Raw genomic sequence first — 26,022 nt, 5'->3', positions numbered from 1 at the left:
GCCCAATGCTAAATGTTTCCTGCTCAATTATCCAAACACCGTTGTATGGGTAATCTCAGGAAATTTCTCTCCCCTTACCTAAAGATTTCTCTACATTATATCCAATCATGGATATCATGCTCTACTTGTCCTTGGGAAGGATATACCCTTGAAATATATGTTTAACACATTTTCCTTTCCATTGTTCTGTTTAATCTGATGATCACCTTTTCATTTCCATTGTTTTGTTTAACCTTACTGGTGATCTGTATGATCTAAGCAATAATATTCTCCTACTTAGGTAAGCACCTCGTTGAACTACTCTGTCAGTAAGACCCCGTTAATATTGTTGATAACATTTCGGTAACCACCGATGGATGAGAACTTTGCCTATTGGTCCGCCTCGTTCAACGGGCAGGAAAATGGTTCTGTTCGTCCCTCGCCCTTGGTACCGACATTGCTGCCGACATAACTGATTGGCTACCTTCTGACATGTCTTGCTATCATGATCGTGTAAACTGTCAACGTCCTCCCTACTTTGTAACCCACATGGTGGGCCCATAACCCATAGTTCCACAGGATCGAAACCTGACTCTCATGTACACCCTATTTCCAAAGTTAATCCTCGCGCTTGGCTTCGTATGCAATTCACGAGCCACATTCCTAGTGATCTATTCTCGTATCAGACACAATAGTTATTCACGTTACCCTGAGACCCTTTCACCTTTTGACTAATGATGACCCACAAGTATAGGGGATCTATCGTAGTTCTTTCGATAAGTAAGTGTGTCGAACCCAACGAGGAGCAGAAGGAAATTAAAAGCAGTTTTCAGCAAGGTATTCTCTGCAAGCACTGAAATTGTCGGCAACAGATAGTTTTGTGATAAGGTAATTTGTAACGAGTAGAAAGTAATACAAGTAAATAAGGTGCAACAGGATGGCCCAATCCTTTTTGTAGCAAAGGACAAGCCTAGACAAACTCTTATATGAAGAAAAGCGCTCCCGAGGACACATGGGAATTATCGTCAAGCTAGTTTTCATCACGTTCATATGATTCATGTTCGGTACTTTGATAATTTGATATGTGGGTGGACCAGTGCTTGGGTACTGTCCTTACTTTGACAAGCATCCCACTTATGGTTAACCCCTATTCCAAGCATCCGCAACTACAACAGAAGTATTAAGGTAAACCTAACCATAGCATGAAACATATGGATCCAAATCAGCCCCTTACGAAGCAACGCATAAACTAGGGTTTAAGCTTCTGTCACTCTAGCAACCCATCATCTAATTATTACTTCCCAATGCCTCCCTCTAGGCCCAAACAATGGTGAAGTGTCGTGTAGCCGACGTACACATGACACCACTAGAGGGATGACAACATACATCTCATCAAAATACCGAACGAATACCAAATTCACATGACTACTAATAGCAAGACTTCTCCCATGTCCTCAGGAACAAACGTAACTACTCACAAAGCATATTCATGTTCGTAATCAGAGGGGTATTAATATGCATAATGGATCTGAACATATGATCTTCCACCAAGTAAACCAACTAGCATCAACTACAAGGAGTAATCAACACTACTAGCAACCCACAGGTACCAATCTGAGGTTTGGATTCAAAGATTGGATACAAGAGATGAACTAGGTTTTGAGATAAGATGGTGCTGCTGAAGATGTTGATGGAGATTCACCCCCTCCCAATGAGAGGATCATTGGTGATGATGATGGTGATGTTTTCCCCCTCTCGGAGGGAAGTTTCCCCGGCAGAACAGCTTTGCCGGAGCCCTAGATTGGTTCCGCCTCGTGGCGGCGGAGTTTCATCCCGTAAGCTTGCTTATGATTTTTTTTCTCAGACGAAAGACTTCATATAGCAGAAGATGGGACCAGAGGCCTGCCAAGGGCCCATGAGGCAGGGGGCGCGCCCAAGATGGTAGGGCGCCCCCCCACCCTCGTGGCTGGTGGGTGGCCCTCCTCTGGTACTTCTTGCGCCCAATATTTTTTTATATATTTTGAGAAGTGCCCCCGTGGAGTTTCAGGACTTTTGGAGATGTGCAGAATAGGTCTATAATATTTGCTCCTTTTCCAGCCCAGAATTCCAGCTGCCGGCATTCCCCCTCTTCATGTAAACCTTGTAAAATAAGAGAGAATAGGCATAAGTATTGTGACAAAATGTGTAATAACAGCCCTTAATGCAATAAATATCGATATAAAAGCATGATGCAAAATGGACGTATCAACTCCCCCAAGCTTAGACCTCGCTTGTCCTCAAGAGAAAGCTGAAATCGAAAAATATGTCCACATGTTTTAGAGATAGAGGTGTCGATAAAAATTAAATATGGACATGAGGGCATCATGATCATTCTTAGAACAAAAACATATATATATTGTCATATGATCTCTTATGCTAAAGTAACAATTCAATCACAATTTCAAGTATGAATCATAAACTTCATTGAAAACTAACAAACTCTAATCTCAGTCACTCAGGCAATTGCAATTTATCATAACATAGGAAAGAGTCAATATAAGAGCTTTTCAGCAAGTCCACATACTCAACTATCATTTAGTCTTTCACAATTGCTAACACTCATGCAATACTTATGGGTATGGAGTTTTAATCGGACACAGAGAAAGATAGGGGCTTATAGTTTCGCCTCCGAACTTTTTACCTCAAGGGTAACATCAACAATAATAGTTCATGCAAACCCACATCCAATTAGCAATATATATCAGGATCTTTCCAGCACATTGTGCTTGCCAAAGGATAAAATGTAAAAAGGAAAGGTGAAGATCACCATGACTCTTATATAAGGTAGAAGATAAAAGTAAAAGTAGGCCCTTCGCAGAGGGAAGCAGAGGTTGTCATGCGCTTTTATGGTTGGATGCACAAAATCTTAATGCAAAAGAACGTCACTTTATATTGCCACTTGTGGTATGGACCTTTATTATGCAGTTCGTCGCTTTTATTTCTTCCATATCACAAGATCGTATAAAGCTTATTTTCTCCACATTAATAAGTCATACATATTTAGAAGGCAATTTTTTATTGCATGCACCGATGACAACTTACTTGAAGGATCTTACTCAATCCATAGGTAGGTATGGTGGACTCTCATGGCAAAACTGGGTTTAAGGATATTTGGAAGCACAAGTAGTATTTCTACTTGGTGCAAAGAACTTGGCTAGCATGAGAGGGGAAGGCAAGCTCAACATGTTGGATGATCCATGACAATATAATTTATCTCAGATGTAAGAAAACATAACCCATTACGTTGTCTTCCTTGTCCAACGTCAACTCTTTAGCATGTCATATTTTAATGAGTGCTCACAATCATAAAAGATGTCCAAGATAGTGTATTTATATGTGAAGACCTCTCTTTCTTTATTACTTCCTATTAATTGCAACGATGACCAAAACTATGTTTGTCAACTCTCAACCACTTTTATTTATCATACTCTTTATATGTGAGCTCATTACTCTCCTTAAGATCCATATGATCTCTTTATTTCTTTTTACTTCTTCTCTTTTATTTTATTCCCTCAAGATCATAGCGAGGTAATCAAGCCCTTGACTCAACACTACTCTTTATTATATATAGCTCACGGACTCGATTACATAGAAGGATCATAAAGCAAAACTCACAACTAGATCATACTAAAACTTTATTCTACTAGATCAAGATATTATCAAAAAGGATCGAACTAAGAAAAACGGTAAAGATAAAAGGCGATGGTGATACGATACCTGGGCACTCCCCCAAGCTTGGTAGTTGCCAAGGGGAGTGCCCATACCCATGTGATTATATCTCCTTCCTCTGAGGTGGTGATGAAGGAGTTGTTGATGATGTAGGCTTGTCGTCCATCTTCCAAGGCATAGGCTCACCATCATAGAAGGATGATCGAGTCTCCGGAATCCTCAAATCTGCAGCCAAACTCATCCTCCTGAATCTATATTCATACTCATAGTTTTGGTTTTGCAGGTCATAGATCTAGGCTTGGAGGCGCTCGATTTTCTCGTGAAGCTTGAAGATGGCCACCTCAATGTCCTTGGCGTCCAGCTTGTGGTTGTTGGTGAACTCCGTGATCATTATGTGATTGGAGTCGAGTCCACGCTCCACCATCTCCTGACACTTGAAAACTTGTTGCTCCATCGCCTCGAGCCTTGTCTCCATGCTTTTGGTCCTCCTCGGTCCCTCCACATTGCGGATGTGAAACAACCCCTCATGCATCTCAATGGTTTGAGGGTGTTGCAGCACTTCCGCGAGGTAGGGGTTGATGACCTTCTCGAAGAACTTGTCCTTGGGGGCACTTGAAGACGCCATGGCGATCTAGATCTGTCAGAAAAACAGCTCAAAACAAAGACCAAGAGATATTTGCGTGATACTATGGTCAAAACCTTTGGGAGATTATATAATGAATTTTTACCGACCAGAAGGAGTATCATACAAGAAAACGGGTCCGGAGAGCACACGAGGTGCCCACGAGGCAGGGGGCGCCCAGGGGGGTAAGGTGCGCCCTCCACCCTCGTGGAAGCCTCATGTCCTTTTCAGTCTGCTTCTTATTTTCCTATTTTCTTAAATATTCCAAAACAGAGAAAAATTGCCATTAGAACTGTTTTGGAGTCGGTTTACTTACCGTACCACGTACCTATTCCTTTTCGGAGTCTAAAACGTTCCGGAAAGTGTCCCTTATGTATTCCTCCGGGGTTACGGTTTCAATAATATTAGTTTCAATATTTATGGGATTACCTGAGATATAATGTTTGATTCTTTGACAGTTCACCACCCTCGGATTTGTGCCTTCGAAGTTGTTGATTTTTATGGCACCGGAACGATAGACCTCCTCGATAACGTAAGGACCTTCCCATTTAGAGAGGAGTTTGCCTGCAAAAAATCTTAAACGAGAGTTGTATAGCAATGCATAATCACCTACATTAAACTCACGCTTATGTATCCTTTTGTCATGCCATCTTTTAACTTTTTCTTTAAACAATTTGGCATTTTCATAGGCTTGGGTTCTCCATTCATCAAGTGAGCTAATGTCAAATAACCTCTTCTCACCGGCAAGTTTGAAATCATAATTGAGCTCTTTAATGGCCCAATATGCCTTATGTTCTAGTTCGAGAGGTAACTGACATGCTTTTCCATAAACCATTTTATACGGAGACATACCCAAAGGGTTTTTATATGCAGTTCTATACGCCCATAATGCATCATCAAGTTTCTTGGACCAATTCTTTCTAGATCTATTAAGAGTCTTTTGCAAAATTAATTTGAGCTCTTTGTTACTCAATTCTACATGACCACTAGACTGCAGGTGATCAGGAGATGCAATTCTATGATTAACATCATACTTAGCAAGAATTTTACGAAAGGCACCATGAATAAAATGTGAACCACCATCAGTCATTAAATATCTAGGGACTCCAAACCTCCGAAAAATAACTTCTTTAAACATCTTAATAGAGGTGTTATGATCATCACTACTAGTTAGAATAGCTTCTACCCACTTAGTAACGTAATCAACAACAACTAAAATATGTGTATACCCATTAGAGGAAGGAAACGGTCCCATATAATCAAAGCCCCAAACATCAAATGGTTCAATAACAAGTGAATAATTCATAGGCATTTCTTGATGTCTACTAATATTACCAATTCTTTGACATTCATCACAAGACAAGACAAACTTACGGGCATCCTTGAAGAGAGTAGGCCAATAAAACCGGATTGCAATACCTTATGTGCAGTTCTATCTCCAGCATGGTGTCCTCCATAGGCTTCAGAATGACACTTGCATAGGATCTGTTCCTATTCATGCTCAGGTACACAATGTCTAATAACACCATCTACTCCTTCTTTATAAATATGTGGGTCATCCCAAAAGTAATGTCTTAAATCATAGAATAACTTTTTCTTTTGCTGGTATGTGAAACTAGGTGGTATAAATTTAGCAACAATATAATTAGCATAATCAGCATACCATGGAGCAGTACGAGAAGCATTTATGGTATTTAATTGTTCATCAGGAAAGCTATCATCAATAGGTAGCGGGTCATCAAGAACATTCTCTAACCTAGACAAGTTGTCTGCAACGGGGTTCTCAGCTCCCTTTCTATCAATAATATGCAAATCAAATTCTTGTAGTACGAGAACTCATCTAATAAGTCTAGGTTTAGCATCTTTCTTTTCCATAAGGTATTTAATAGCAGCATGATCAGTGTGAATAGTTACTTTAGAATAAAAAATATAAATCACAAGCAAAAACAACTACTAAAAATTATTTTCAATGGTAGCATAATTTCTCTGGGCACTATCTAGAGTTTTACTAGCATATTGGATAACATTCAAATTCTTATCAACTCTTTGCCCTAGAACAGCACCTACCGCATAATCACTAGCATCACACATAATTTTAAAAGGTAAATTCCAATCAAGTGGCTGAACAATAGGTGCAGAAATCAAAGCTATATTAAGTACTTCGAATGCTTCTACACAATCATCATCAAAGACAAAAGGAATATATTTTTGTAATAGATTAGTCAGAGGCCGGGAAATTTTTGAAAAGTCCTTAATGAACCTCCTATAAAAACCGGCATGACCAAGGAAACTTCTTATACCTTTGATGTCCTTGGGACACGACATCTTTTCAATAACATCCACCTTAGCTTTGTCAACTTCAATACCTCTTACGGAAATTTTATGCCCCAAGACAATACCTTCATTAACCATAAAGTGGCACTTCTCCTAATTCAAGACAAGTTTAGTTTCTTCACATCTCTACAAAACTCGATCAAGGTTGCTCAAGCAATCATCAAAAGAGGATCCATAAACAGTGAAATCGTCCATGAAAACCTCAATAATCTTTTCACAAAAGTAAGAGAATATAGCCATCATGCATCTTTGAAAGGTAGCAGGTGCATTACATAAACCAAAAGGCATACGTCTATAAGCAAAAGTATTGAAAGGGCAAGTAAAAGTGGTCTTTGCTTGATCATCAGCTGACACGGTTATTTGAGAGAAGCCAGAGTAACCATCTAGAAAGCAAAAATGTGTATGTTTGGATAATCTTTCTAGCATTTGATCAATGAAAGGCAAAGGGTAATGATCTTTTTTACTAGCTTTATTTAATTTGCGAAAATCAATTACCATCCTATAACCTGTAATAATTCTTTGTGGAATTAATTCATCTTTATCATTAGGAACGACAGTAATACCTCCCTTCTTAGGGACACAATGGACATGACTTACCCACTGACTATCAGCAACGGGATAAATTATACCTGCCTCAAGGAGCTTTAATATTTCCTTTCTTACCACTTCTTTCATCTTAGGATTCAGCCGTCGTTGGTGATCAATAACTGGTTTGGCGTCTTTCTCCAAATTTATTTTGTGTTCACATAGAGTCGGACTAATGCCCTTAAGATCATCAAGAGTATATCCAATAGCAGCACAGTGCTTCTTCAGAGTTTTCAATAATCTCTCTTCTTCATGTTCTGAAAGGCTAGCATTAATAATAACAGGATATATCTTCTTTTCATCAAGATAAGCATATTTAAGAGTATCAGGCAATGGTTTAAGCTCAAACACGGGATCACCCTTGGGTGGAGGAGGATCCCCTAGGATTTCAACAGGCAAGTTGTGTTTCATAATAGGTCCCTGTTTAAAGAATACCTCATCTATTTCCGTTCTTTCATTCATGAACATATCATTTTCTTGGTCTAGCAAATATTGTTCTAAAGGATCAGTAGGAGGCACGACAATAGAAGCAAGACCAATAATTTCATCTTTACTAGGCAATTCCTCATCACGGGGTTGTCTACGAAACTTAGCAAAATTAAACTCATGAGACATATTCCCTAAACCAACAGAAACAATATCCTTATTGCTGTCTATCTTAGCGTTAACAGTATTCAAGAAGGGTCTACCAAATATAATGGGACAAAAGCTATCTTGTGGGGAACCAAGAACAAGAAAATCAGCAGGATATTTAACCTTCCCACACAAGACTTCAACATCTCTAACAATCCCAATTGGTGAAATAGTATCTATATTGGCAAGCTTAATGGCAACATCGATATCTTCTATCTCAGCAGGTGCAATATCATGCATAATTTGTTTATATAAGGAACGGGGTATTGCACTTGAACTAGCACCCATATCACATAAGCCATGATAGCAATGATCTCCTATTTTAACAGAAATAACAGGCATGCCTACAATAGGTCTATGCTTATTTTTAGTATCGGGTCTAGCAATTCTAGCAGTCTCATCACAGAAGTAAATAACATGCCCATCAATATTATCAGCCAAGAGATCTTTAACCATAGCAATATTAGGTTCAACTTTAACTTGCTCAGGGGGTTTGTGTGTCTTAATATTACTTTTGTTGACTACAGCTGAAGCTTTAGCATGATCCTTTATTCTAACAGGGAAAGGTGGTTTCTCAACATAAGCAGTAGGAACAACAGGATCATTATAAATGATAGTCTTTTCTTCAACTTCAATAGGTGCAACTGCTTTTACTTCAATGGGAGGATTATATTTAAACCACTTCTCCTTAGGGAGATCAACATGAGTAGCAAATGATACACAGAAAGAAGCTACTATCTCAGAGTCAAGTCCATATTTAGTGCTAAATTCACGGAAAGCATCGATATCCATAAAAGATTTAACACAATCAAACTTAGGTGTTATACCTTCCTCCTTACCTTCGTCGAGGTCCCAATCTTCAGAGTTGCATTTAATTCTCTCCAATAAATCCCATTTGAATTCAATAGTCTGCATCATAAAAGATCCAGTACAAGAAGTATCGAGCATGGAGCGATTACTGAGAGAAAGCCGAGCATAAATTTTTTGAATAATCATTTCTCTTGAGAGCTCATGATTGGGGCATGAATATAACATTGACTTAAGCCTCCCCCAACCTTGAGCAATGCTTTCTCCTTCGCGAGGCCAAAAATTATATATATAATTACGATCACGATGAACAAGATGCATAGGATAAAACTTCTGGTGAAATTCCATTTTCAATCGCTTGTAGTCCCATGACCCCATATCATCACATAGCCTATACCATGTCAATGCATATCCCTTCAAAGATAAAGGGAAGAACTTCTTCTTGATAACATCATCGGGCATACCTGCAAGCTTAAAAAATCCACAAACTTCATCCACATAGATTAAGTCTAAATCGGGATGCAATGTTCCATCTCCTGCAAAAGGATTAGCTAGCAGTTTCCATATCATACCTGAAGGAATTTCAAAGTAAACATTTTCAGTAGGTTCATTAGGTTGAGGGGTAACTAATTGTGGTTCCGAACGAGGTGAAGATACCCCGAACAAACCCCTCAAAGGATTGTGTTCCATAGTAATAAGTGACAGTAAATTTCAGCACACTATATAAATTTTTCCTTATCAAATTCCACCTACCAAAGGCGCTTCACTCCCCGGCAACGGCGCCAGAAAAGAGTCTTGATGACCCACAAGTATAGGGGGTCTATCGTAGTCCTTTCGATAAGTAAGAGTGTCGAACCCAACGAGGAGCAGAAGGAAATGAAAAGCAGTTTTCAGCAAGGTATTCTCTGCAAGCACTGAAATTGTCGGTAACAGACAGTTTTGTGATAAGGTAATTTTTAACGAGTAGCAAGTAATAAAGTAAATAAGGTGCAGCAAGATGGCCCAATCCTTTTTGTAGCAAAGGAAAAGCCTGGAAAAACTCTTATATGAAGGAAAGCGCTCCCGAGGACACATGGGAATTATCATCAAGCTAGTTTTCATCGCGTACATATGGTTCGCGTTCGGTACTTTGATAATTTGATATGTGGGTGGACCGGTGCTTGGGTACTGTCCTTACTTGGACAAGCATCCCACTTATGATTAACTCCTATTGCAAGCATCTGCAACTACAACAGAAGTATTAAGGTAAACCTAACCATAGCATGAAACATATGGATCCAAATCAGCCCCTTACGAAGCAACACATAAACTAGGGTTTAAGCTTCTGTCACTCTAGCAACCCATCATCTAATTATTACTTCCCAATGCCTCCCTCTTGGCCCAAACAATGGTGAAGTGTCATGTAGCCAACGTTCACATGACACCAATAGAGGGATGGTAACATACATCTCATCAAAATATTGAACGAATACCAAATTCACATGACTACTAATAGCAAGACTTCTCCCATGTCCTCTGGAACAAACGTAACTACTCACAAAGAATATTCGTGTTCATAATCAGAGGGGTATTAATATGCATAATGGATCTAAACATATGATCTTCCACCAAGTAAACCAAGTAGCATCAACTACAAGGAGTAATCAACACTACTAGCAACCTACAGGTACCAATCTGAGGTTTGGATACAAAGATTGGATACAAGAGATGAACTAGGGTTTGAGATGAGATGGTGCTGGTGAAGATGTTGATGGAGATTGACCCCCACCTGATGAGAGGATTGTTGGTGATGATTTCCCCCTCACGGAGGGAAGTTTCCCCGGCAGAACAGCTCTGTCGGAGCCCTAGATTGGTTCCACCAAGGTTCCGCCTCGTGGCGGCGGATTTTCGTCCCGGAAGCTTGCTTATGATTTTTTTCTCGGACGAAAGACTTCATATAGCAGAAGATGGGCACCGGAGGCCTGCCAGGGGGCCCACGAGGCAGGGGGGCGCGCCCCCACCCTCGTGGCTGGCGGGTGGCCCCCTCCGGTACTTCTTGGGCCCAGTATTTTTTATATATTCTGAAAAATGCTCCCGTGGTGTTTCAGGACATTTGGAGATGTGCAGAATATGTCTCTAATATTTGCTCCTTTTCCAGCACAGAATTCCAGCTGCCGGCATTCCCCCCCTACATGAAACCTTGTAAAATAAGAGAGAATAGGCATAAGTATTGTGACAAAATGTGTAATAACAGCCCATAATGCAATAAATATCGATATAAAAGGATGATGCAAAATGGACGTATCAACTAGGCATTGAACGATTGTCTGGCTGCTTGAAACTTCTTATTGTACCTTCATACTTTACTCTCGATGTGTTTTATTTGTTCAACTCAAGAGGTACTCATATGCTCATTCATGGGATAATCCTAGATTATTTCCCTTATAGCATTCTGTCGTTGCCGAGCTGCTCCGTTACCTATTCGTACAACGAAGTTCCCGAAGAAAGGATGCCGACTTCATCATGATGACCGAAAGCAGAGTAATGAAGACGCTAATGCAATGGATCGACCTATTCAAGAAGAGCAACCATGACCGAGAAGATCCGTTAGACTTTCGTAACCTAGTCTCCCCCCTTAATCCACCTCTTAAATCTCGAGGCGAAATTTCTTCTAGTGGAGGAGAATTGTGACGCCCAGATAATTAAGCTACAGTAGCCCTCTACTAATGATGCCACGTCACCTCGATTACTGTTGTTAAACTCATATTGATTCAAAACTGTTTCAAAATTCAAATTTAAAATAAAATCAAACAGGAAAAGTTTTCAAAAGTCAAATCTAAAATGTTCGAAGTGTAGCAAATACATCATAGATGATTACGGTCATGAATCCAAATTAACATACAATGTTTATTTGCACTAGATAATAGAAACACTAGCTGAAATAATTTTTTAAATGTCTCTTAAATAATTACATTATTGAGAACTACTTTTTATAACTACCAGAATAATTGTTGCAGTGGTATAATTACTATTAGTAATTTAGGTGCAAACTATATGCTTTACAAAACTAAAACAATGTGAAAGATTAAATAAAACAACAACAAAAACAAAGAACCTGGGGCACCGAACCCTCCCCTGGCCCATACCCCCTTGGGGCACCGAACCCTAGCCCGATCCCCATAACCCCTCGCACTCCTCCCTCTCCCTCCTCTGCCCGATCTGGATCGGGGCAAACCCCCGATCGCATCGCCCCGACGCCGCCATGCGCCCCCGCCTCGCCCTCGTTCGCGTCGCCATCACCGGACCTCGCTGCCACCCGTCGCCTCGTCCTCCTCCTCTCCTCCTCGCTAGCGACGCGTCCCCGTCCTCCTCCCCAAAGGCTCCACCGAGCCTTGCCGCCCCCTCTCCTCTCCAACGTCGGTGAGGGCCCCTGTCAGGACCCTGATTCTAAGTCACACCGATCTAGCATGTAACACCTCATATCACCTTGCGGCCTCACGCACGGTATTCCCACGGGTGTCACCCTACCATGGCCCGGGACCGTTTGCGCCTTTTGGATCACGTATATGATAGTATCGCTAGCATCCATATGACAGAGAACCCGGGCCGACATGACTAGTCGTGAACCCTAAGCGGCACTAACCCATGGGGACAGGCATACATGAATCAACTTCGAGCATGTCGGTCAGCAGCGTGTGAATCCGGGCTGTAGCACTGGGCTAACAGGACTCCGGTAACCCGGGCTGTAGCAGGCTAGGCAGGACTCCGGATGTCACCGCATGACATTTCCCCGAAGGGACAGACACAGGAACGAAGTGAAACACATGCCGGCCAGTCAAGTGTCCTGAACAGTAGTGTTGGGCTAGCAGGACTCCGGTGAACCGGGCTGTAGCGGACTACTATGGCTCAAGGAGACACTAGATTACATTTCCCCATAAGAGAGGCTGACAAGGATAAACAACTAGATTGTCGGATCCCACACATAGCAATACACGTTACATGTACGCATAACATGCAAGTATGTGTTGTACAACATGGCATCACAACATAACGCAAACTCATATAGATAAAGGCCCAGAAGAGCCACATAACATATATACAAACAGGGGTCACATGACCCATCATTCAGAGCATACAAGCAACAAGCGGAAGCATTACATGTCTGAGTACAGACAACTACAAAAGAAAAGCCTGTGAGCCTGACTATCTACAACGTCCGATCAAGATCGTAGCTGAGGTACAAGCTACTTGTCGAAGTCCACGTAAACTAGTAAGACCCAAGTCTCCGCTGCAAAAACATAAATAAAGCAACGTGAGTACAAAGGTACTCAGCAAGACTTACATCAGATCCTATCATACATGCATTTGTATCAAGAAGGTAATGTGGGATTTAGTTGCAGCAAGCCAGCTTTGACTCAGTGGCTATCCTGTACTACGACTGCTGGTAACTCTTCTGAGGTGGCGCACACGAGTCCACTAATCACCACATGAATACACCACTATGGATTCATTCCCGTCTCACTACGAGAAGGCCATCCATAGCACTCACACTTTTCTTGAGCATTTTAGGGTATCCACTTTAAGTTGTCTATGTACCACATAAGCATCCAAGAAGTCCATAACTGAGGACATGGCTATTCGAATAGATCATGATAACCCTGCAGGGGTGTACTTCTTCACACACGCTCTCACCACTTATCACCATGTACCCGTCATGTATCTCGGCAACCTTCAAGCGGAAGCCTGGCGAGGGTGTTGGCCACAACCTGACTAACCACACAAGACTCTAGTCCAGGTTTATCGCCTATTCGGGTTCCATCCGCAAGGAGATTCGGCCGGGGTTTCGCTCACGGCCCCAAACGATGTGTACAGGGTTCCCGAGCCCACCATCTGGGTGCCACTCGGTACACTGGGCCATGTGTGCCTAGTCTGTCCCAAGCCCACCTGGCCGGGTGCCACTTGGTAGACTACTAACACTACCTACAAACACCAGAAACTATTTGCAACTCCTGGACAGAGATCAAGTTGGTTAATAAGTCGAGAGAGCTTGGAGTGCCCGGAGCCCAATGTGTGGTAGTAGCTAGTCATTGGACAACATACACAGAACTCAGTGCTTAAGGACGGTTCCAGTGAGACAACCCACCATGTACTCCTACATGGCCTCTCACCGCTACCTTTACCAAAACGTGTTCACACGTTCACTCTTAGCACCAGAACATATCGTAACACTCCAATTCATTCCCAATGAATCAGACCTGACACAACTCTAAGCAATAACAGGCATGGCATGGTAGGAACACAACATGGCTCAATCAACTCCTACACATGCTAGTGGGTTTCAACTATTTACTGTGGCAATGACAGGTCATGCAGAGGAATGGGTTCAACTACCGCAGCATAAAGTAGCAGTTGAATCGTTGTTGTCCTAATGCAATAAAAGAGAGCAGGAGCGAGAGAGTGGTGTATCGGAATGAACAAGGGGGTTTGCTTGCCTAGTAGATCAACAGAGGGGGCACTGCTCCATAGATAGGTACTCTGGAACACTCTCCGAAGCAGAACCTATCGAGAAGGAACGGTGTCGACAATCAAACACAAGCATATGCAACAATATGATGCATGAATATGGCATGAACATGTGATGTGTTTTGAGATAATGCATTTAGCATTCAACTGGTTGAAGTCCATTTGAACCAAAGGTTCAAATGCAACTCCAAAATAAGCTCTTATAAATGCCATTCATGTGTTTTCACCTATACAGCTGGTATAACTTGGTTTTTCATGCATGAAACTGATACAGATGGATATATTGAATTTTTTTTGATAATTTTTCATATATAAATTATTTCAATCTGAGCTGCGGTTGAATTTCTGTGATTTTTTGAAGTTTAGAACATTTTCTGAAATTTCCTGTTTTAAAATAATTCCAGAAAAAGGATAACTGCGTCAGCATGACATCATGCCCGCGTCAGCAGGCCAGCGGCGCTGACTGGGTCAAACCTGACGTGTGGGGTCCACACGTCAGTGTCACAGTTAGTTAACAGGGGGGTTATTTCTAATCTAACTTAGATTAGTGGCGCAGGGGCCCACTGTCAGTGTCTCAAGGTTAACTAAGTGGTGATTAGCTTAAGCTAATCACCTGGAAGGTCGGACCCACACGTCAGGTCGGCGAGGTTAACACCGGCGACCTCTGGACGTGGCGGCCGCCGCGTTACAGGCCACGAGGGCGGCGACTAAGGGCACCGGGGCGTAGCCCGGGCTCTCGTGCAGCCAGCGGAGCAGGTAGGGGAAGCTGGGGTGGCTGGAGCTCGCCGGAGCGGAGCTCGCGGTGGCGGCCGGAGCTCGACTCGAGCGGCGGAGGGGCTAGAGGCGCAGGGAAGCAGAGGAGTAGGGGGGAAACGACGGCGGGGCTCATAGCGGACTTGTAGGGCTGCTCGTTGTGGCCGGGGGACGCGCTGGAGACGACGGAGCGGTGATGGCGATCTACGGTGGCCGGAGGCGAAGACGATGGCGATGGCGGTGCTCCAGGGCTTCCCGCGTCATGTGGATCAATGGAGAGGTGGACGGCGACATGGCGGAGCTTCTGAGCTGGTCGGAGAAGTGAGGGGGAGGCGGTGGCTACGGAAACAGCGAACGGCGGTGACGGCAGTGCTCGGGCGGTCGCGCGGGAGAGAACCAGGGGAGGAGGGAGAGAGAGGGAGAGGGAGAGAGGTGCGGGGCGTCGTGGCCACGTCCAGGGAGGCCAGAGCGACGAGGAGGGGAAGCAGGAGGTGGCGGGGAGACGTGGCCACGGCCGGCTGTGGCGCGGCCACGCAGCAGCTCCTACTGGCAGGAGCTTGAAGAAGCTCCTGGCAGTTGGGCTGGGCCGGCCTGCTGGGCCGCAGGGCCAGGCCAGGCTGCACAGGTGAGTTGGCCCAGGTAAGTATTTCCCTTACTTTTGTTTTCTGTTTTCTATTTTCTGACATTTGTTTTGATTTAGTAAAAATACTAAATCATTTTATTTACTTGTGTCAATTTATGCAGGGACCTAAGGGATTATTCCAAAGCCCCTCACCAAAATTCAGAATTTTTGGACATATATAAAATATATAACATATATATCCAATGCAAATAAATATTGGATTAATTCCAAATGCCCAAAATAAATACTTATGAGATCCTAAAAATAGTGGTTTGATTTTTATCTCTGTCCAATATTTTCAGAGAGCAACATGAACATTTTCTTGGACCTTTTTGGAGCAATTTTTAACTGGTTTATTTCCAGAAATGATTCTGAGGGTTTCACAAATCCCCATTTCAAATTTAAATGGAATTTAACATGATGCACACATGACTAGCTAGCCTTGAGCATACCAGAACTAGGGATGTGACAACTCGCCCCCACTTGAAAGAATCTCGTCCCGAGATTCAGGGGTCGATGGAAAGAAGGTGGGGTACTCCAGTCGAAGACGATCTTCTCGCTCCCAGGTAGCTTCTCTCTCGGAATGATGAGACCACTGAACTTTGAGAAACTTGATGTTCTGACATCGAGTAACACGCTCTGCTTGATCAAGAATGCGAACAGGATACTCTCGGTATGTGAGGTTATCTTGGAGATCAAGTGTTTCATGGTCCACTCCACGGATGGGATCAACGCCTGAGTTGAGAGACGTGGAAGACATCATGAACTCGAGAAAGGTGTGGGGGTAGTTCCAACTGGTAGGCAACCTCTCCTTGTTTAGCGAGAATGTGAAAAGGACCAATGTAACGAGGAGCCAACTTGCCCTTGATACCGAAACGATGGGTACCCTTCAAAGGGGTAACCCGAAGGTAAGCCTTGTCGCCAACTTCATAAGCCACTTCCTTATGACGACGGTCATACTGGCTCTTTTGACGAGATTGGGCTGTTTTCAAATTCTCACGAATGATGCGAACTTGCTCTTCTGCCTCCTGGATCATGTCCGGTCCAAAGAATTGTCTTTCACCTGTTTCTGACCAGTTCAAAGGTGTTCGACATCTTCGTCCATATAGAATCTCAAAAGGAGCTTTCTTGAGACTGGATTGGTAGCTATTGTTATAAGCAAACTCGGCGAAAGGAAGGCACTTCTCCCAGTCCATACCGAATGAGATAACGCAAGCTCTAAGCATGTCTTCGAGAATTTGATTGACCCGTTCCACCTGACCACTCGACTGAGGGTGGAAAGCGGTACTGAAGGAAAGATGGGTGCCCATGGCAGTTTGGAAACTCTCCCAGAAATGAGAAGTGAAAAGACTACCACGGTCTGAATTGATCTCTAGTGGAACACCATGAAGTGACACTATTCGAGAAATGTATAAGTCAGCAAGCTGATTAGCAGTGATATTCTCTCGAACAGGTAGGAAGTGAGCCACTTTGGAAAGATGATCAATGACTACAAATATAGCATTATTCCCTCTCTTGGTCCTGGGAAAACCGGTGATGAAGTCCATACCAACCTTATCCCATTTCCACTCAGGAATAGCTAAAGGCTGAAGGGTGCCAGCAGACCTTTGATGCTCTGCCTTAACGCGACGACAAACATCACAATTAGCAATGAACTGAGCGATTTCTCTCTTCATCCTAGTCCACCAGAACCTCTGGCGTAGGTCCTGGTACATCTTAGTACTACCGGGATGAATCGTGAGAGGAGATTCATGAGCCTCCTTAAGGATCAGTTGTCGTAGATGTTGATTCTTGGGAACCACCAAGCGATTCTCAAAGAAAACAACACCTCGATCATCTATAGAGAAACTACCACCAACTCCCTTGTTAATGTTTCTCTTGATCCGGGAAATTCCCGTATCCTGCTTCTGACCAGAGATGATTTGATCCACAAGAGTAGGTTTCGCCACCAAGGTAGAAAGGAATCCGCGAGGAGCAATGTGAAGATTAAGCTTACAGAATTCCTCATGGAGAAGTGGTTGGCCCTGCTGCAACATAAGATTGTTGCAATAGGACTTACGACTTAGCGCATCAGCCACGACATTTCCCTTGCCTGGGGTGTAGGTAATCCCTAAGTCGTAATCTGAGATCAACTCCAACCAACATCTTTGCCTAAGGTTCAAATCTGGTTGGGTGAAGATATACTTGAGACTCTGGTGGTCGGTGTAAATCTCGCAACGTTTACCGAGAAGGTAATGTCGCCATGCTTTAAGTAAATAGACTACGGCTGCAAGCTCTAGATCATGTGTAGGATAATTCTCCTCATGTGGATGCAACTGTCGAGATGCATAGGCAATCACATGATGATCCTGCATAAGAATGCAACCTAATCCCTGTCGTGAGGCGTCGCGGTAGATAACAAAGTCTTTAGTGAAATCCAGTGGCACAAGTATGGTAGCAGAAGTCAGGCGTCTTTTCAGTTCCTGAAAACTGTACTCACACTGTGGGGACCACTCAAACTTTTTATCTTTCTTGAGAAGTTCCGTGAGAGGTTTGGCCACTTTGGAGAAGTTCTCAACGAAGCGGCGACAATAACTGGCTAGACCAAGGAAACTCCTAACTTGTTTAACTGTTTCAGGTGGAGTCCAATCAAGAACGGCTTGAACTCTCTCGGGATTGACAGCAATGCCCTTACCAGAGATCACGTGGCCTAGGTAGGTCACTTCTGGCAACCAAAATTCGCACTTGGAGAACTTGGCATAAAGGCGATGCTCTCTGAGTTTATCTAACACGAGTCTAAGATGTTCGGCATGCTCTTTCTTGTTCTTCGAGTAAATAAGGATATCATCGAGGTAAACCACGACGAACTTATCTAAGTACTCCATGAAGATCGAGTTCATCAAACGGGAGAAGGTAGCTGAGCATTGGTTAGACCAAAGGACATGACGGTGTACTCGTACTGGCCATAACAAGTGACGAAAGCCGTCTTAGGAATGTCCCCATTTCTGATCTTGATTTGGTGGTAGCCTAACCTCAAATCCATCTTGGAAAAGACTGAGGATCCAGCGAGGTGATCATACAGGTCGTTGATCCTGGGGAGCGGATACTTGTTCTTTATCGTGACCAAATTAACGGGACGATAATCTACAACCATCCAGTCCGTACCATCCTTCTTCTTGACGAAGAGGACGAGGCAAGCCCAGGGAGAAGAACTAGGACGGATGAAACCCTTTTGCAAGGATTCATCGAGTTGTTTCTTAAGCTCGGCTAGCTCTAAGGGTGCCATCTTGTAAGGTCTCCTAGAAATTGGGGCGGTTCCTGGGATAAGATCTATGACGAACTCTTCATCCCTGTCAGGTGGAATACCTGGCAGTTCTTCTGGAAAGACGTCTGGAAAGTCACGGACTACCGGGATATCCTCAAGGTCTGGAAGAGGGCTGGCATTAAGAGAATAAAGCTGACGCTTTGCAATTCTGGTGGAGACAGTGACTATCTTGCCAGAGGGGTGTGTAAGCTGAACAGACCTAGTGTAACAATCAATCTTGGCATACTGAGCTTTCATCCAGTCCATACCCAAGATGATGTTAATATCTGTAGACTTGAGGGCTATGAGTGACACAAGGACTACGAGTCTGTCAACAAGGATTTCATTACCATGGCTTATTCTGGTAGTTTTCCATCTAGACCCCGGAGTTTGGATTTCAAGTGGAGTTGGCATATCACAAAATGACATGTCGTGCAAACGAGCATAGCCTTCAGAGATGAAGGAGTGAGATGCTCCGGTATCGAACAGAACCGAAGCTGGATGATAGTTGACAAGGAGTGTACCAAGAACAACATCCGGATCATCATGAGCGTCTTTAGCTAAGACGTGATGCACACGTCCATGTTCAGTGGGAGCTGACTTGACATTGATCATCTTGCGTGATGGCTTATCGCAGCCAACAGACTTCTCAGGCGGGGGTGGAGCATAGCTGGCTTGAGAGCAGTCACGTGCATAGTGTCCTGGCTCTCCGCATGTGAAGCAACTCCCTGAAGTAGGACGTGGACCAACATTGACAAGCGGTCTACCAATAAGCCTGGGTGGAGCATACTGCTGAACTGGGTGAGGTGCCACACAAGAAGGCCTCGGTGTATAACCGGGTGGAAGAGCGGAGTTCGGAACCCAAATCCGGCACTTCTAAGAACTGGAACCGGAGGAAGAAACCAAATCACGGGTGTGCTTACAAGACTCCTCGTAGGTGAGCTGAGCTGTCTCCGCATTAATGGCCTTGTTCACAAGAGCCTGGAATGTATTGCAATGGTGCAAGTGGAGATCACGACGCAACTTGGGGTTGAGACCCTTCCGGAACCTGGCCTGCTTCTTGGCGTCCGTGGACACTTCTTCTGCAGCATAGCGGGCGAGGTTCTCAAACTCTCTACTGTAAGCATCAACAGCCATCTTACCCTGTGTGAAACTACAGAACTCTTCTCTCTTGCGATCGATGAGGGCTTCAGGAATGTGATGCTCGCGAAAAGCCTCAATGAAATCTCTCCAGGTAGGAATCTGGCCAGCTGGGAGCATACCCTCGTAGTTCTGCCACCAAAGACTAGCAGGACCTTCTAGGTGATATGCAGCATAGATGACCTTGTCACCTTCAGCTACGTTCGCAGAACGCAGCTTGTGAGTGATACTACGAAGCCAGTCATCTGCATCGAGTGGCTCAATGGAATGATGGAAGGTGGGTGGTTTCAGACCAATGAAATCATGGATGGTCGCTGACTCTTTGCACCGATGTGCGGTGTTCTCCTCGATACGTGCCAACAAGCGGTTAGACTCACGCTTGTTCCTCTCCATCTCTAACATGAACTCTGCCAATGAAGGTTGGTCGGGAGGATCCTCCTCATCCCTACCACCTCCGTGGTTCAGGCAAAGAGCAACAGAACTTCGGTTAACTGACGACATCCTGAGAAGCGGAACCAAGGACGAGGTCAACAACAACTATAGGATGCAACATCTAGCACAAGGAAATTTAGTATCTCTCAAACTCCTAGGACAATTCCGGCAGCATAACGGCAGTAAAATGCTCAGAATGAGACATTCTGCAAAAGACGGGGTAGCACCATACTCAACATCATCACTCAAGGTTCTGAGATATTGTTAAATAGGTTACACCGGAGGTACTCAAACTGGGATATGACTCAGACTAACCAAACTTTAGAGACTATGGAGTAGTAACACGCGATCCTGATAGACAGAAGAGGAAGCCTAGTTCCTTAACCCCGTTGGAAAGATAGGATGACTCGGATCAGAAGGGCATGAGGTAAAAGGAGTAAAAAGAGCCTTACGTTCCCTTCCACAATCAATTCCCTTACATAACTAAAGAATTTCTAGACTCAACTTCGACCAGGTTGGCTTGGAAATCCTACAGGCAGTCAGGCTCTGATACCAAAGCTGTCGGGACCCCGATTCTAAGTCACACTGATCTAGCATGTAACACCTCATATCACCTTGCGGCCTCACGCACGGTATTCCCACGGGTGTCGCCCTACCATGGCCCAGGACCGTTTGCGCCTTTTGGCTCACGTATATGATAGTATCGCTAGCATCCATATGACAGAGAACCCGGGCCGACATGACTAGTCGTGAACCCTAAGCGGCACTAACCCATGGGGACAGGCATACATGAATCAACTTCGATCATGTCAGTCAGCAGCGTGTGAATCCGGGCTGTAGCACTGGGCTAACAGGACTCCGGTAACCCGGGTTGTAGCAGGCTAGGCAGGACTCCGGATGTCACCGCGTGACATTTCCCCGAAGGGACAGACACAGGAACGAAGTGAAACACATGTCGGCCAGTTAAGTGTCCTGAACAGTAGTTATGGGCTAGCAGGACTCCGGTGAACCAGGCTGTAGCAGACTACTATGGCTCAAGGAGACACTAGACTGCATTTCCCCATAAGAGAGGCTGACAAGGATAAACAACTAGATTGTCGGATCCCCTACATGAAACCTTGTAAAATAAGAGAGAATAGGCATAAGTATTGTGACAAAATGTGTAATAACAGCCCATAATGCAATAAATATCGATATAAAAGGATGATGCAAAATGGACGTATCAACTAGGCATTGAACGATTGTCTGGCTGCTTGAAACTTCTTATTGTACCTTCATACTTTACTCTCGATGTGTTTTATTTGTTCAACTCAAGAGGTACTCATATGCTCATTCATGGGATAATCCTAGATTATTTCCCTTATAGCATTCTGTCGTTGCCGAGCTGCTCCGTTACCTATTCGTACAACGAAGTTCCCGAAGAAAGGATGCCGACTTCATCATGATGACCGAAAGCAGAGTAATGAAGACGCTAATGCAATGGATCGACCTATTCAAGAAGAGCAACCATGACCGAGAAGATCCGTTAGACTTTCGTAACCTAGTCTCCCCCCTTAATCCACCTCTTAAATCTCGAGGCGAAATTTCTTCTAGTGGAGGAGAATTGTGACGCCCAGATAATTAAGCTACAGTAGCCCTCTACTAATGATGCCACGTCACCTCGATTACTGTTGTTAAACTCATATTGATTCAAAACTGTTTCAAAATTCAAATTTAAAATAAAATCAAACAGGAAAAGTTTTCAAAAGTCAAATCTAAAATGTTCGAAGTGTAGCAAATACATCATAGATGATTACGGTCATGAATCCAAATTAACATACAATGTTTATTTGCACTAGATAATAGAAACACTAGCTGAAATAATTTTTTAAATGTCTCTTAAATAATTACATTATTGAGAACTACTTTTTATAACTACCAGAATAATTGTTGCAGTGGTATAATTACTATTAGTAATTTAGGTGCAAACTATATGCTTTACAAAACTAAAACAATGTGAAAGATTAAATAAAACAACAACAAAAACAAAGAACCTGGGGCACCGAACCCTCCCCTGGCCCATACCCCCTTGGGGCACCGAACCCTAGCCCGATCCCCATAACCCCTCGCACTCCTCCCTCTCCCTCCTCTGCCCGATCTGGATCGGGGCAAACCCCCGATCGCATCGCCCCGACGCCGCCATGCGCCCCCGCCTCGCCCTCGTTCGCGTCGCCATCACCGGACCTCGCTGCCACCCGTCGCCTCGTCCTCCTCCTCTCCTCCTCGCTAGCGACGCGTCCCCGTCCTCCTCCCCAAAGGCTCCACCGAGCCTTGCCGCCCCCTCTCCTCTCCAACGTCGGTGAGGGCCCCTGTCAGGACCCTGATTCTAAGTCACACCGATCTAGCATGTAACACCTCATATCACCTTGCGGCCTCACGCACGGTATTCCCACGGGTGTCACCCTACCATGGCCCGGGACCGTTTGCGCCTTTTGGATCACGTATATGATAGTATCGCTAGCATCCATATGACAGAGAACCCGGGCCGACATGACTAGTCGTGAACCCTAAGCGGCACTAACCCATGGGGACAGGCATACATGAATCAACTTCGAGCATGTCGGTCAGCAGCGTGTGAATCCAGGCTGTAGCACTGGGCTAACAGGACTCCGGTAACCCGGGCTGTAGCAGGCTAGGCAGGACTCCGGATGTCACCGCATGACATTTCCCCGAAGGGACAGACACAGGAACGAAGTGAAACACATGCCGGCCAGTCAAGTGTCCTGAACAGTAGTGTTGGGCTAGCAGGACTCCGGTGAACCGGGCTGTAGCGGACTACTATGGCTCAAGGAGACACTAGATTACATTTCCCCATAAGAGAGGCTGACAAGGATAAACAACTAGATTGTCGGATCCCACACATAGCAATACACGTTACATGTACGCATAACATGCAAGTATGTGTTGTACAACATGGCATCACAACATAACGCAAACTCATATAGATAAAGGCCCAGAAGAGCCACATAACATATATACAAACAGGGGTCACATGACCCATCATTCAGAGCATACAAGCAACAAGCGGAAGCATTACATGTCTGAGTACAGACAACTACAAAAGAAAAGCCTGTGAGCCTGACTATCTACAACGTCCGATCAAGATCGTAGCTGAGGTACAAGCTACTTGTCGAAGTCCACGTAAACTAGTAAGACCCAAGTCTCCGCTGCAAAAACATAAATAAAGCAACGTGAGTACAAAGGTACTCAGCAAGACTTACATCAGATCCTATCATACATGCATTTGTATCAAGAAGGTAATGTGGGCTTTAGTTGCAGCAAGCCAGCTTTGACTCAGTGGCTATCCTGTACTACGACTGCTGGTAACTCTTCTGAGGTGGCGCACACGAGTCCACTAATCACCACATGAATACACCACTATGGATTCATTCCCGTCTCACTACGAGAAGGCCATCCATAGCACTCACACTTTTCTTGAGCATTTTAGGGTATCCACTTTAAGTTGTCTATGTACCACATAAGCATCCAAGAAGTCCATAACCGAGGACATGGCTATTCGAATAGATCATGATAACCCTGCAGGGGTGTACTTCTTCACACACGCTCTCACCACTTATCACCATGTACCCGTCATGTATCTCGGCAACCTTCAAGCGGAAGCCTGGCGAGGGTGTTGGCCACAACCTGACTAACCACACAAGACTCTAGTCCAGGTTTATCGCCTATTCGGGTTCCATCCGCAAGGAGATTCGGCCGGGGTTTCGCTCACGGCCCCAAACGATGTGTACAGGGTTCCCGAGCCCACCATCTGGGTGCCACTCGGTACACTGGGCCATGTGTGCCTAGTCTGTCCCAAGCCCACCTGGCCGGGTGCCACTTGGTAGACTACTAACACTACCTACAAACACCAGAAACTATTTGCAACTCCTGGACAGAGATCAAGTTGGTTAATAAGTCGAGAGAGCTTGGAGTGCCCGGAGCCCAATGTGTGGTAGTAGCTAGTCATTGGACAACATACACAGAACTCAGTGCTTAAGGACGGTTCCAGTGAGACAACCCACCATGTACTCCTACATGGCCTCTCACCGCTACCTTTACCAAAACGTGTTCACACGTTCACTCTTAGCACCAGAACATATCGTAACACTCCAATTCATTCCCAATGAATCAGACCTGACACAACTCTAAGCAATAGCAGGCATGGCATGGTAGGAACACAACATGGCTCAATCAACTCCTACACATGCTAGTGGGTTTCAACTATTTACTGTGGCAATGACAGGTCATGCAGAGGAATGGGTTCAACTACCGCAGCATAAAGTAGCAGTTGAATCGTTGTTGTCCTAATGCAATAAAAGAGAGCAGGAGCGAGAGAGTGGTGTATCGGAATGAACAAGGGGGTTTGCTTGCCTAGTAGATCAACAGAGGGGGCACTGCTCCATAGATAGGTACTCTGGAACACTCTCCGAAGCAGAACCTATCGAGAAGGAACGGTGTCGACAATCAAACACAAGCATATGCAACAATATGATGCATGAATATGGCATGAACATGTGATGTGTTTTGAGATAATGCATTTAGCATTCAACTGGTTGAAGTCCATTTGAACCAAAGGTTCAAATGCAACTCCAAAATAAGCTCTTATAAATGCCATTCATGTGTTTTCACCTATACAGCTGGTATAACTTGGTTTTTCATGCATGAAACTGATACAGATGGATATATTGAATTTTTTTTGATAATTTTTCATATATAAATTATTTCAATCTGAGCTGCGGTTGAATTTCTGTGATTTTTTGAAGTTTAGAACATTTTCTGAAATTTCCTGTTTTAAAATAATTCCAGAAAAAGGATAACTGCGTCAGCATGACATCATGCCCGCGTCAGCAGGCCAGCGGCGCTGACTGGGTCAAACCTGACGTGTGGGGTCCACACGTCAGTGTCACAGTTAGTTAACAGGGGGGTTATTTCTAATCTAACTTAGATTAGTGGCGCAGGGGCCCACTGTCAGTGTCTCAAGGTTAACTAAGTGGTGATTAGCTTAAGCTAATCACCTGGAAGGTCGGACCCACACGTCAGGTCGGCGAGGTTAACACCGGCGACCTCTGGACGTGGCGGCCGCCGCGTTACAGGCCACGAGGGCGGCGACTAAGGGCACCGGGGCGTAGCCCGGGCTCTCGTGCAGCCAGCGGAGCAGGTAGGGGAAGCTGGGGTGGCTGGAGCTTGCCGGAGCGGAGCTCGCGGTGGCGGCCGGAGCTCGACTCGAGCGGCGGAGGGGCTAGAGGCGCAGGGAAGCAGAGGAGTAGGGGGGAAACGACGGCGGGGCTCATAGCGGACTTGTAGGGCTGCTCGTTGTGGCCGGGGGACGCGCTGGAGACGACGGAGCGGTGATGGCGATCTACGGTGGCCGGAGGCGAAGACGATGGCGATGGCGGTGCTCCAGGGCTTCCCGCGTCATGTGGATCAATGGAGAGGTGGACGGCGACATGGCGGAGCTTCTGAGCTGGTCGGAGAAGTGAGGGGGAGGCGGTGGCTACGGAAACAGCGAACGGCGGTGACGGCAGTGCTCGGGCGGTCGCGCGGGAGAGAACCAGGGGAGGAGGGAGAGAGAGGGAGAGGGAG

Source organism: Triticum urartu, chromosome 7A (genome assembly GCF_056163025.1).
Source record: "Triticum urartu cultivar PI428250 chromosome 7A, HENAU_Tu73, whole genome shotgun sequence".
NCBI classification, from domain to species: Eukaryota; Viridiplantae; Streptophyta; class Magnoliopsida; order Poales; family Poaceae; genus Triticum; species Triticum urartu.
Note: the sequence above shows the minus strand (reverse complement) of the source record.